This window comes from Chelonia mydas, chromosome 4, assembly GCF_015237465.2.
Source record: "Chelonia mydas isolate rCheMyd1 chromosome 4, rCheMyd1.pri.v2, whole genome shotgun sequence".
In the NCBI taxonomy this organism is placed as follows: domain Eukaryota; kingdom Metazoa; phylum Chordata; order Testudines; family Cheloniidae; genus Chelonia; species Chelonia mydas.
In genome coordinates, this window is record NC_057852.1 from 8,259,489 (window position 1) to 8,271,818 (window position 12,330).

The window sequence follows — 12,330 nt, forward strand, 5'->3', positions numbered from 1 at the left end:
CCATTTATCACAGAGCTCTTTACAAAGGCAGGCCATTATCTCCATTTTACAGATGGGAAAACTGAGACAGTGTGGCAAATCGAATCGCCCAAGGTCACACAACTGATTAGTAGCAAAGCTTGGCATAAACCCTGTCTCCTAGTGACTTATGGATTCCTTGCATGTCACAACGTGACTGGCCCCTCTAAGGGTAGATAGGGCCAGTCATATCTATGCCATAATTAATTAGCTGCTTCCCAGCCTGAAGGGGCAGGACTAAGGAGCATCTGGTGATACCTTAATGGACACCTGGGCCTTATCAAGGTATGCGAGTGAGATCAGTCTGGAGTTGGAACCACAGGGAGCAGGCTATCTGTCTGTCTGTCTCACTTGCTCCTATGGTAGGCCCTGAGCCGAGGTGTGCAAGGAAAAGGGTATGCCAGGGGATCCAGGCTGTGGATCCATGGCTCTATAACAGCCAGATAGGACACAAGGCACAGAGCGCCGAAGAGGGACTGGAAGCAGGGCCCGGGGAGCCGGCTGAAGGGCACTGTGACCTTTTGTTTGGGAGTTTTCAGTTTGGACTCTGCACCGGAAGGGGCTATGTTTGTTGTGACTTGGCTGGTGGGCTAAGCCACAGCTACACCATAGATTGGTGTGGAGAGCTGAGGCAACCAACTTTCAGGAGGGAAACTGAGGCAGGGAGTGCCAGCAGTGAACAGGGATGCTACAAAGCAGCCACACGCCCCGTCATTGCAAATGACTAATAGTACTTCATGCGGTGTTGTTGTAGCCATGACGTCCCTGGAGATCAGAGAGACAAGGTGCGGGAGGTGATATCTTTCATTGGGCCAACTTCTGTTGGTGGGTAAGACAAGCTTTCACTGAGCTCTTCTTCACGTGGGGGAAACTTACTCTAAGGCTTGGTCTACACTACAGAGTTAGGTTTACATGAGGCACTTACATCAGATGTCTAACTCTGTAAGCGTCTACAATAAAATGTAGTTCCCACCGATGTAAGTCACCCATTACACCTACCTAATAACTCCACCTCCATAAGAAGTGTAGCACTTAGGTCAATGTAGTTAGGTTGATGCAGTGTCTGTGTAGCCACTGTGTTTCTTACATTGCCTGTTGCTGCCTTTGACACCCCGAGCTGTCGGCCCTGCCACCACGGGGCTTACTGCTGGAACCCCATTGCCCAGCTGTCAGCCCCAATCTGGGCTGACCGCTGGAGCCCCACCACTCTGGGCTGACCACTGGAGCCCCACCACTCCGTGCTGACAGCTGGAGCGTTCAGACTCACATGGGGCTGACCGCCGGAGCCCCGCCGCCTTGGTCAGCCCTCCATAAGGCCCCACTAAAGTTGATGCAAGCACTCCTGGTGAGGATGCGCACCGCCAGCAGAAGGAGGATAGCGTGGACATGAACAGCTGATATAATTACTGCGGTGGCTGACATAATTGCCTCTCTATTGCCTATTCTACTCTGCAGTTATGTCAACCCAAGGCAGCTTATGCCAGCTATGCCGACTTAATAACTCCACCTCCATGAGCGGTTTAGAGTCAAGGTCAATGTAGCGAGGCCAACGTAGTGTCAGTGTAGACACTTCATTGCTTACACTGACTGTTACTGGCTTTCGGGAGCCATCCCACAATGTCCCACACTGATAATTTTATCCAGGGGTCTCAAAGTCCCGGCCTGCAGGCCGGGTCGGCTCCAGGCACCAGCTTTCCAAGCAGGTGCTTGGGGCGGCAATGAGAATGGGGCGGCAGGCTGGGTCCCGCGGCGGCAATTCGGCGGCAGCTCCGCCGCTCTTCCTGCCGCCGTGGCTTTTGTGCGTCAGCTCCGCCGCTCTTCTGGGGGCAGGGGCTTGGCCGCTGTTGTGGCGGTGGCAATTTGGCAGCGACTGCTTGGGGCGGCAAAATTGGTAGAGCCGCCCCAGCTAGCGGGCCATCTGCAGCCTGAGAACCTCCCCACTGCGGCCCATGGAGGAGAGACCCATGCAGTCACGCTGCTGGCTCTGTCTGCTGCAAGTGCCGCCCCCCCCCCCCCCCGCAGCTCCCATTGGCTGGGGGAGAGGGAGAGAGATACCATCACTAGTCGCCGGGCAGAGTCAGTCACGGAGGCAGCATCACTAGTTGCCGGGCAGAGTCAGCCGTGGAAGCGGCTTCACTTTTTTCCACAATGAATATAAACAAGTCCAAATACCGAACACAGCTATCCGATGCCCACCTTGCTGCATCCTGAAGGTTTCAACTGCTCAGTCACTGGCCAAACAGCAACAAACTGACAGAGTTGAAGCACTGCCAGGTGTCTGGCAAACACGAAAAGCTCTCTGGCAGGCAAAGAACTGTATAAAGTTGTATGACAGTTTTATTATTTCTAAGAAATTCGAAATAAAAAATACAATATACACGTTTTCTTTTCTGAACACCATCTTCAGTGACATGATTGGCCTGCTGGGAGGATTTGAGGACTGGCACTGGCCCTAACGTAAATTGAGTTTGAGACCCCCTGATTTGATCGATACAAGCACTCCTGGTGAGGACATGCACTGCTGACACAAAGAGCCAAGTGTGCGCACACACAAGTGATTTAATAGCTGCATCGCCTGTATGCCAATGTAAGTTAGGTTGACATAATTTTGTAGTGTAGACCAGGCGTGAGCAAGTTTCTCAGACCTGAAGGAGAGCTCTGTGTGGTTAGAAAGCTTCTCTCTCTCACCAAGAGAAATTGGTCCAATAAAAGATAATACCTCATCCACCTTGTCTCTCTATTGTTGCTTCAGATCTGCAAAAAGTGCAATCTGAAATATTTCATTTGATAGACAGATCACACAACCTTTCTGTGCTTCTCTCACAGGATGAGCATACCTCCGGGGATGAGGGTGCCAATGTGAATATTCATTCCCCCCCGCAAAAAATCACTTTCTTCAAATATTCTTCAAGAGTCACACATTTTGGCAATTATTCCTGCCTGTAAATTTGCTTACTACAATATTTAAGGAATAGACCACAGTGGGCATGGTCACAGTCAAAATGAATTAATGTCAAAGCTTCTACTAATATTTATGCAGTATTCACCCGGGCCTGATCCTGCAAGTGAAACGGATTCAATATTTATTATTAATAATAATAATGAGCAGCCTAGAAGCCTCACTGGGTTGCTATTATTAATAATTTATTTGCTTTAAGTAACTCCCAGAATGTGCACAGCAACATAGGAGAAGGTATGGGGCCAGAGCCTCGCCTGATGTAAATCAGGATTACTCCAGTAAATCATTGGAGCGAAGCCAATTTACAATCGATGAGGGTCTGCTCACCGAGATCGTGCGATTTTAACCAGACGGATGAAAGGGAAGGGGAAAAGGGTACAGCATATAAACAAAGCATAAAGGGTCGTGATTGGTTATTTAATCAAGCCCTTCTCAAATATTATTGTGCAGCTAGCTACGTCTCCGCACTACCATTGTAAAGTAATCAGCCGCTGTAAATTACTCTGACAAGCCCAAGGATAAATGCCCTCAGATTTGTGCCTGGCCTGATGCAGCCTCTAATCTCTAAATAAAGTGGGCCTTGCAGGGCTTGTGATTGTCTTTCTGAGTTAGAAAGCTTCCAGATTATGTACATTAAACCCTGCTCATTTCCCAAGTCAGACGGTTAACCCTTGCTCCTGTGCGGTGCCCTTTGCATGCTACATATCAATATGCTTCCACTCAGCAGCTGCAGGGCGTAATCTGTCTGCTGGCTGGCAAGATGCTGTAGGTTTCCCGATGGAAAGGCCAGTGCCTATACTGTAGTGTAGCTATCAGCACTGCCTGGTTATTCAGGAGTTTGGAGGATTAGCCCAGGATGATGATTTGTACTTCAAAAGTAGATTAGTGAAGTCGACAGCCTCATGTCCATCCATATGCAGTGCGAAGTGATAATGAGTTTAGAACTGCTGGGTACTTGGGTCCCATGTCACACACTCCGACTGGATAAATGATGAATCTGTAATGACATTACATAGACTTGAGACAGATGGCACTGGCTTTTGATAAATGCATATATCTTCATAATCAGATCATAATCCCAATGCCTGGAAGATCAATTGGAATATAATAACTTTGAAAACTAAAATCATTTCGCTGGTTTGACTGTAAGATGTGCATTAAAAACAGAACTGGTCTTAATTTAATTAGACCCGCGCCTTTTTCAACGTGAAATTAAACAAAAAGAAAGGAAAACCTAAGAAAACAAATACAGGTACATTCTCATCTTATTTTAATTTGAACTCATGTTATTTATCCTACTGCATATAATGAAATACCATTGCCAAAAAGAAAAGACAATTATTTTCTCTCCAATGGACATGAAGACGGATTGATGGTCTCCACTATAAAAAGGACTAAATGAAATTTTTGACATCTTTTCAGCAAGATGTCATTTCACTCATAAGATTCTAGTTATGATGAAGCTTATAATACGGTCCACCTGTTATTGATAGTGATGTTTAATATTTGACTGGCTATTTAAGGTGCAGAGTCCTTGAGATAAATCTCTCTTTCCTGATTTTACTAGTTTACTTTAGGCACACATGCTGGAAATTGACATGATTGACTAAGGACACGGTGTAAAAATTACCATTTGAAATAATGTCATTACCTAAAAGTGAGGATTTTCGAGAACTAAATAATTATGAAGCTCATTAAATTCACAGTTTCTGCATATTGCAGATTAGTAAAAGACTAATGGCGGTATCTCAGCACATAATTTTGCACAGTAGTAGTGTATTATCTGAACGACTGTCATTTACCCTAAATTTAAATCCTGGCTCCTGCACATAAATAAATATCTTTCCCTCATTTGCATGGGATTTAGGATATCTTTTCGTAAAATAAAGGTAATATGTGGTTCTGCACAGAATTTCAGTCAAACTTGGATTATCATTACAGTAACTCCTAGAAACCCTAATTAAGATCAGAGGTCCTGTGTGCTGGGTGGCTATACAAATATGTAGCATGAGATAATCGTGTCATGAAGATTTTACAATCCAAATAGACAAAGGGGTGGAGGGGAAACACAGGGACAGAGAGAAGTGACTTGACCAAGGTCACACACCATATTATGGCAAAGTCTGGTGCACTAGTAACTGGACCACCCCAACTCCCTCTTTGTGAGCTCTAGCCAAGGGGTTCCTCTGGACCCTCATGGCACTTTAAAGGGGACCTCCTTCTGAAGAATCTTCGAGGAAGATGGTGTTTAGAGGAGATGAAGAAGCCCTGACTCAAAGGTACCACAAATGGGATGAATCAAGCCCTGTGTCTTGCCTGCTGTGTATCGATTAGTAAAGCACCTTGGTCTCCTCCAGGAGGGAAGGGGACGTGCACATATAAATTAACGGATTCTCCCGAAATCATGGAAAGGCAATTTTCTCTACACTTGGGTAAAGGATAAAATAAAAATCACACTTAATTTTCACTCAGACCAAAAGCAAATGAATCTCAGGGCTGTGTCTTGGTCTTCGGGAGTTAGTGTAGGAGATTGTGTGCCAGGCGCGTTTTGCCCCACAGCATTGTTCACCTGTCAGCAGACAGCTGACGGTACCCTGGGGCCCTGAGCCAAAGCCTATTGGAGTCCGTGGGAGCCTTTCCATTCACTTCGCGGGTCTTTGGATCAAGCCCTTGGAGTACTCCAGCGTATGGATGGGGGTGTGGCCAGGAGCCTCCTCCTTCCTCCCTATACAACAGCTTGCACCTCCAGGAAGTACATGCTACATTTTTTGTGGACCTGTTATATGGGTGGAGTAAGGGCTGTTTCACAGTGTGTTGCCCCCTTGTGGCCAGGAGACATTAGGCCTCATACAACTATAGCGCCTTTCTCCATTATTTTTTTGCGCTCCCCACATACTCTTTGATGGCTCTTGGAGCTGCTGTGTGGCCCCAAACTGTTTTCTGATGCTTGAATAAACTCTATTCATGGATTGGGTTTTCTCTCCATCTCCTCTGGTACAACGGATTCCCCATCAGTGAGAGTCTCACAATCATCACTCAGCATCCGCTCCCCAAGGAGCACTTTCCTGGGTGACAGGATAATCTATGCCACACTTTACACATCTGTTGGTAAGGGCACATAAAACAGAGAGGCAAATTGTTGGTCCTCTGAGTACCACAGCCCCGATGAGTCATCTTGAGTGTAATGAACCGAATCAAATATTTGGCTCTGCCTCTTTGTTTGATATTTCTCCTACTTCTGCTGCTGCTTGCCAGCCTGAAAGAGTGTGCGCTGAAAGACAGCAATCACAGCCTGAGACAGGAGAATTCATCCTGTTTGTGCTAGCACACCTCTGCAGATTCCACAGCTACTTGCACGTCACTAATGGGAAATCTTCATCCCCTCGCATGTCCACCTCCTCCAAGCAGGAACTCATTGCCCACATAAGATGGGAAAACAATCCAGGCAAAATGAACATTGAGTTTGGGTGTCTCAATTTTCGGTTGCCCACTTTAGATGCCTCTAAAGAGCCTTGCATTTCGCTGTGACATTTGGAGTACCTTTCCCAGAGCTGAAGAAGAGTTTTGTGTGGCTCGAAAGTTTGTCTCTCTCACCAACAGAAGTTAGTCCATTAAAAAATATGACCTCAACTCTCTAATATCTCTAAAGTCGCTCTAAAATCTTGGGGCTGACACAGCTACAACTACACTGCATTCACTAAAAGAGTCTGGATTTTCAGAAAATGCTGATCACCCACTCTGAAAATCAAGCCCCTTTCAAGTGTCTCAAACTGGGCACCCAACATCGTTAGGCACTTTTGAAAATTTTGGCCTTAGCTTCCAGCAAGTCGTTGGGATTTTGTTTTGTAAAGCAACATATTTAAAATATTATCCAACGACGGTGTGAATTAGTAGGACATATATTTGTCTTCAATTTGCCTTCACACCCAATCATCAAGGATATTGTATGGAATCTTAGAGAGACTATCAAGCTCTGGTATTGCCTCCTAAGGAGAAAATTCTTCTCCGCGATCGCTGTGCCTCATATGTGTGATAGCTTATTGATCAGAGAGAGACGCTCAAGGAGAAGTAGACAGAGCCATACATTTTCACTCTGATATATGCACGGCTGATGAATGATTGCACGGCAGTAGGCTAGCTGTTAGACCCCGGGTGTGTGATGAAAAGAGGAAGTTTTTATTTCTAGCCCTGGCTCAGCTCTTAACATCAGCACTTCTGCTGTCAGGAGCACGGAGAAACATTTTCAACACACCCTACAGTTAATCTGGGGGAGCTGAGAGATGCTCAGTTATTATGAACATCAGGCCATTCATTCATTTGGGTGCCTGAATGAATATATGACTCTAGTCTTCTGCCCGAGGCTTGAGAGGTTAAGCAGAAAGCACAACACTCATCTGGGCATAGATAGGTATAAGAATGGAGGCCAAGGTATCTTGCTCTGGACAGACAAGAATGCTGCATTGATGATAAAATATCGAAGTGTGAAATTTTCATTAAGGACAGCGAACGCATTGCTATGGTAACAACCGCACCAACCACATCAAGATCATTCATATGAGCCAGTGCTGTCGGTCAGTTCTACCCGAGGTACAGAGGACATCTAAGGGGAAGGCCCACTCTTTGTTTCTTGATGATATCCAGAATGCTGCTGACAATGCTCATGCTTTGGAAGAACTAATACAAGCCTGGTCATCAAACAGGATGTTGCAGAAGGAATCGCTTTGAAAATGTCACAGTTATATGGCTAGCCACACCTGTTTCCCATTTCTGGTCTCTCTGAGTGTGTCCCCAGGATTACTCCAGTAAATCATCGGAGTGAAGCCAATTTACACTATTCAGTCTCGTGCCTTTATCTGTCTGGGGTTCTCATACCCTTGGACTGGGAACTGGATACAGCCCCCCATCTAGCCCAGCTGCTCATTACCATGCATGCCCACATGGGTTTGGGCACGTGTTTGATCCTCTCTTTGGGAGCCTGTGACCAGGGATTACAATGACCCATGCTCTTCTTAAAACAATGTACATTTATTAGCAAGTGGAACAAAGCATGAAGGAATTGTTCAAACAACCAATAGCCTACACACATATTGAAACCTCAGTTCTAGACTTTGCCCTGGGTAATATGGTAATAGAAATATCAACTATCAAGGAAAATGCAGACTGCTATTTCTGCCCTTCTCCTCTTTCCCATAGTTTTGAATATAAACAATGAACACATTCATATATATATATATCTATATGTATATATAATGCAATGTGTAATATACATATACATATATATATATATAATGTAATGTGTAATATTAGGGAAATAACATGTTATCTAATGGGCTACTGCATCTCTCTGGAATGGAGAGAATGTATTTTTTCAACTTTAAAGCAGCTGCATTAAAACTCAGCTCAAAGAAGTGACTAGAATTGAAAAGATAATTATATAGCCCAGAATCCTGCATATGCCACTTGGTTCTCTGCCTCCTGATGTGGACGTGTGGTGAAAGCACAGAAAAAGCCTTTCTTGGTGCATTGCCATTACACAGTTAAAGGCTGCAAATCAAACCCACAGCATGATTATGTTTGAATCATAATAATAAACAACATGTTCTGCTTAATTATGGGAGTCAGAGATGGAAAAGGCCTAAAGGCCACCCAGTTCACCTTTCTACCAGTGCCGGATTGTTCTTCAAAGAACATTTTGTAATTCATTGTTCAGTCTAATTTTAAATATCCCAAGTGATGGATCTTATATCATTTCTGTGGAACTTGTTCCACATCATGGTAAGTACTGTGGTCCAGTGGGCTAAGTACAACAAGATCCTGGCCTCTCTGGACCTGCCAATACACCAAGTCCTCAATCCCATCTCAAATCCAGGAAGCCTTTCTGGATCCATGCATCAGTGCTACAGGGCAACGGAAGGGACACCAGCACTTGCTGGCTCGAATCGTGAGCCACTTCAGATGTTCCAAATAAAAACCTGGTGGAAGATCCAACTAAAAGTCCGGGGATTCTGTGTACCCCAGGCCTAAATTTCTATGACTCTATGATAATGGGGATTTCTGCAGCCGCCTGGCCATAACTGGCTGCCGCTTACCCATCTGGCAGCTCTCAGCACTGCGGAAGGTTATGTCAAGGCAGGCATAGGGCATGGCTAGAAATCTGAGGCTGCCACTGGAGTAGATGCTGTACTGTAGCAATGGCTGCCAGTGAGTGTGTTGCTCCTACAACCCCTGGAGGCATTGGAACACATTCTCAAAGGTATTTAGATGCTTAAAGATGCAGACAGGCTCTTAGTGGGATTAGACTTCTCCCTCCCAACGATTTAAGTGCAAGTTAGGCACCTAACTCACTGAGGTGCTTTTGAAAAACCCACTAGATGCCTATCTGCATCTTTAGGTGAAAATCTGGCCACATGGCCCACCTCTGCCTCATGCAGGGACAATTTCTCCAAAAGCCATTGCTTAGGCATCCTCCCGCTTGGCCAAACACAGCACTGGCTCTGAGAACCATAACTGAGCTCCCGGTGACAAAGCGAGGACTGGCCCCTCGGAAATCCAGGCTGCCAATCCTATGCTCAGACCATTCCATCCCGAGTGATTTGACACCTGTATCCTAGCACCGACGTGGAAAGTCATAGGAAGTGTTAAAAAACATGCTGGCTTGTCCCCTATATTGCTAAGTAAAATAACACAACTTGAGTTATAGAAGTGTTTATGAGAAGACACCTAGTCCGGATATTTCCGATTATGATGCCGCTAGGACTTTTCAGTTTTCTATGGAGGAAAAAAATTGAATCAGCAATGCCATTATGCAAGAAATACATCCCAACCGATTGATTCTTTCTGTGCCTCTGCAGAATAAACTCCTCTCTCATGGGACAGTGCATTATGACTTCATTTACAGAGCCAGTGGGAGTCTTTAAAATACATGGCAGGAAATTTACTGTAGCGATCTGTCAACAATTGTGTGTGGAGGGGGAACGCCCTTATCACCCGCTGAAAATACAACTCCAGTGTCACACTCTGCCAGAATAGAGAGCTAGTGCAACAATCCATGGAGACAGCGGGAATCACAAAGCAACCATCCTTTCTGTAAACTGGATTAGCCAGAGGCAAAATGCTTTCATCAATCACTGATTGCCAGCCCTTGGTTTTTGTGTTCGGAAAGCTTTAGAATTTGAAAACTCAGCCGAAGAGGAATGCTCTGCTTCCAAGTGTTCAAACATCAAGTCCTGCAGGCGCTCTCAGGGGATTAGATCAGTTTTTAATAACTCCCGAGTTTGGAGATTTAGAAGCGCACAACTAGAATAGCGCTAGAGAGTAGCCATTGCCACGGATGCAACTCACAGGATGCCATGGCAAAGTGAGGAAGGCCCAGGCACCAACCGAGAAGTGCCATCCTGAGTTGGTGCTATAGAAAGTGTTAGAGGGTGAAGAGGGGCTAAATTCTCTGCTGGGGCAATGGGACAAATCTCTTCTGGAGTCACTACATTGTGCCTGTTTACACCAATGAAGAATTTGGCCCTTGAAAAATATTGCCACTCAGGCTTCTTAGCCAATTTGCATTAAAATGGTAGCTATATTAAAGGGGACAGAATTACCCACTTGATTGCATCTTGCTGGGTCCTGTGGCAATCATTTAAGCCATCTGCATGGTACATAAAGTTCATTTTGGTGAGTGTCTTGGGAGTTGGTTAGAAGTTCCCTACCACTGTGCTTCACGGAACTCGAGTATCCAAGGGAACCTGAATTGATTGATGGCTCTGAGTTTTAAAACTCATGGTTTTTGTAATGGTTTCCACCTGAAACAAGGCAAAAATTGGTGGTTACAACAGAGCTTCACTTTGAAGTTAGGGCCCACGTCACCCCAGAAACTCAAAACTCAAGATAAAGAGAGAGTGAGAAACCATGTGAATTGAATCAGAAATCAGTTTACAGGGAGTGCTGTGCTTTTTAAGCATGTGAGGCCAGTGCCCATCCCTTGGTTTAGAGACATAGAGTGGGATTTTCAAAGGTGACTTAACTCTGCTTCCATATGGAAGTCATTGGGAATTTTACCATTGACCTCAATGGAAGAAGAGAGAGGCCAACACTCACTGCTTTTGATCCCACCATCACAGACTCATGTATTCGATTTTATGTTACTCCCACCTCCCAGCCCTCCTGTTTCAGCCTCTCTAAGTGTAGCAAGGATTCTTGCAAGAAGGTAATTCTTGCAACAGTCAGATTTGGACTCATGCAGATCTCCTCTGGCAACGAGTTCCCTAAACAGGACATTGCATGCTTCCTTTGTCTTCACATGCTGGTGAAGTAGTGACCATCTTTACTGAGGGCATGAGTAGTTCTTAACCCAGTTGGTAGCTTCAGTCCCATTGCAAATAATAATAGATACAATTTAATTCTAGATCACTTCTGTGACTGAGTGATCTGGAAGCATCAAAGATTCATGTTCCATGAAACTATACTATGCAAAGGAACAATCCTTTGAAAATATTTGCCTTTTTATTGCATTGTGTTTATATTTTGCGATTCCTCATGAATGACTCCTATTCACTTGGTGTTGGAGTCAAGGTTGCTACATTGTGAGGAGACATGCATCATTTTATTCTTGATAAGAATAATTTCTTTATTATGGTGTTTAAGAGTCTGGGTATTATAAGTGATGGAACCATAGAAATGTCGGGCTGGAAGGGATCTTAATATGTCATTTAGTCCAGTCCCCTACACTGAGGCAGATCTAAGTATTATCTAGACCGGGGTGGGCAAACTTTCTGGCCCAAGGGCCACATCGGGGTGCAAAACAGTATGGAGGGCCAGGTAGGGAAGGCTGTGTGTCCCCAAACAGCCTGGCCCCCACCCCCTATCCGCCCCCTCCCACTTCCTGCCCCCTGACTGTCCCCCTCACAACCTCCAACCCATCCATCCTCCCCTTCACTCCTTGTCCCCTGACCGCCCCCTCCCGGAACCCCCTGCCCCAACCACCCTCCCCCGGGACCCCACTCCCTATCCAACCACCCCCTGCTCCCTGTCCCCTGACTGCCCCCCAGGACTCCCTGCCCCATATCCAACCCTCCGGCCCCCTTACCATGCTGCTTAGAGCAGCATGTCTGGAGCCGTGCTGCTCGGCCGGAGCCAGACGCGCTGCCCTGCATGAGCGCGCAGCCCCACCACCCAGAGCGCTGCCCGCATGGCGGCATGGCTGTGGGACAGGGGGAACAGCGGGGGAGGGGCCAGGGGCTAGCCTCTCCAACCAGGAGCTCGGGGGCTGGGCAGGACAGTCCCGCAGGCTGGATGTGGCCTGCGGGCAGTAGTTTGCCCACCTCTGATCTAGACCACCCCTGACAGGTGTTTGTCTAACC